Genomic DNA, 2,508 nt, shown 5'->3' on the forward strand with positions numbered 1-2,508 from the left:
CATTGATTCTTGGTGTTAGTAGCCTGGTAGGCGAATGAGCTGCAGCTCGGATTCCTTACAGGCTTGTTTCTTCCCAGTCAGTGTCGAGCACATAGCATTCCAAGCACACATGGAGCCGTAGTGTTAGCTTCAGGTAGCAAGAGCTGAGTCCAGAGGTGCCTTCTGCCCGGACCTATTTCTCCCTTGGTTTCACGTATGGAACCCGTTCCCCAGGCTCTCAGCCACGGTACTCCGTGTAATGCTTCCTCCGTCTAGAGGTCGACGGTAGCTAAAGCACGGTTTCTCTACAGTGTTGTTTCTTCGAGTTAGAACGCTAGCTATTAGACCTCCATTCAAAATTGGGGCCGCAGTGCTGGCTTCACGAAATAAGTGAGGAGTCGTGTGCTGCCTTCTGCAGCTGCCTGAGGCTCCCTCCAAATTAGGTTTGCCACTCCCTTGCAGTGCTCTCACGCACACACACAAAAGAAGCTTCCACCCTCAGGAGCAGCTGTTTTAGCTGAAGCACAGATTCTGTACTGAGTTTTTCTTTCGAGTTAGGTGGTTGTGTTTCAGCCAGCACACACCCATGGGGCAACGGAACTAGCCCCATAACCATGTAGTGAGTTGAGAGCTGCCCTATGTACCGGCCTCTCTCTCCCCCGATATTACGAAATGGAAACCGTCCCCAGGCTCTCAGCCACAGTACACCCTAAACTGCTTCGCCCACAGAGAGGTCGACGGTAGCTAAAGCACGGTTTCTCTACAGTGTTTTTTCTCCGAGTTAGAAAGCTAGCTATTAGACTTCCATGCAAAAGTGGGGCCGCAGTACTAGCTTCATGGAGCAAGTGGGGAGTCGTGTTCTGGCTTCTTCCGGGGCCTGGGTCTCACAAGGAAAATGGTTTTGGACTCCCTTGCAGTGCGCTCACGCATGCACACAGCAAAATGCGTCCACCCTGAGGCATGGCTCTTTTAGCCGAAGCAGGAATTCCCTACAGAGTTGTTCCTTTCAGTTAGGTGGTTGGCTTTAGGCCTGCAGGCACCCCCGGGGCAAGGGTACTAGCCTCATCAACCAGAGGTGACTTGAGAGCTGCCTTCCGCACCGGCCTGTTTCTCACTCCATTTCACGTCTGGGACCCTTTGCCCGGTCTCTCGTACACGAGCAGTGTCAAATTCCTCCTGCTTCAGGAACGGCAATGTTAACTCAAGCGCAGCACTCTATAGGATTGATTCTTGGTGTTAGTAGCCTGGTAACTAGGCATCCAGGCACACAGGGTACAGCAGTGCTAATCTCCTCAAACAAGAGGTGAGTCGACAGCAGCCTTCCTTCCAGGCCTGCTTCTCACTCCGAGTTACGTTTAGGTTCCATTTCTCATGCTTTCACAAAAACACACAATAGATGAAGTGCACGCTCAGGAAGGGCCATCTTTGCTGAGGCACGGGTTCTCTACGGTTTTGTTCCTTTGCGTTGCGTGGATGGCACTGAGGACTCCACGCACACACGGGAGAGCCCATCTAGTTTCCCGAAACAAGAGTTGAGTCGATAGGTGCCTTCTGCCCATGCTTATTTCTCCCTCCGAATTCTGCTGGGACTCCTTCCCCAGGTTTGCACTCAAGCAGACTTGAAAATGCTGCCACCCTGTGGAGAGGCGAATGAGCTGAAGCTGGGGTTCTTGACCGGCTTCTTTCTGCCAAATCAGTGTGGAACCCTTAGCATTCCTATGCACACATGGAGCCAAAGTGTTAGGTTCAGGTAACAAGAGCTGAGTCGAGAGGAGCCTTCTGGCCCGGACTCCTTCTCCCTCGGTTTCACGTAAGGAACCCGTTCCTCAGGCTCTCAGCCACGGTAGCCTGGAAAGTGCTTCCTCCCTCAGAGAGGTGGATGGTAGCTAAAGCACGGTTTCTCTACCGTGTTGTTTCTTCCAGGGAGAACGCTAGCTCTTAGACTTCCATGCAAAAGTAGGGCCGCAGTGCTAGCTAAATGAACACACGGGGAGTCGTGTTCTACCTTTTGCTGGGGCCTGAGTCTCACTCGCAGAAACTTTGGACTCCCTTGCAGTCCTCTCACGCACGCACACAACCAAATGCTTCCACCCTCAGGAGCGGCTGTTTTAGCTGAAGCAGGGATCCTCTACCGTGTTTTTCCTTCGAGTTAGGTGGCTGTCTTTAAGCCTGCACACACACCCAGGGCAACGGTACTAGCCCCATAACCATGATGTGAGTTGAGAGCTGCCTTCTGTACCGGCCTGTCTCCCCGATATTACGATATTGAAACCGTCCCCAGGCTCTCAGCGACAGTACACCATAAACTGCTTCACCCACAGAGAGGTCGACGGTAGCCAAAGCACGGTTTCTCTACAGTGTTGTTTCTTCGAGTTAGAACGCTAGCTATTAGACTTCCATGCAAAAGTGGAGCTGCCGTGCTAGCGTGATGAAACACATGGGGAGTCGTGTTTTGCCTTTCGCTGGGGACTGAGTCTCACTCGCAAAAAGCTTTGGACTCCCTTGCAGTGCTCTCACGCACGCACACAA

This window comes from Phoca vitulina, unplaced genomic scaffold (assembly GCF_004348235.1).
Source record: "Phoca vitulina isolate PV1807 unplaced genomic scaffold, GSC_HSeal_1.0 scaffold1, whole genome shotgun sequence".
Lineage (NCBI taxonomy): Eukaryota > Metazoa > Chordata > Mammalia > Carnivora > Phocidae > Phoca > Phoca vitulina.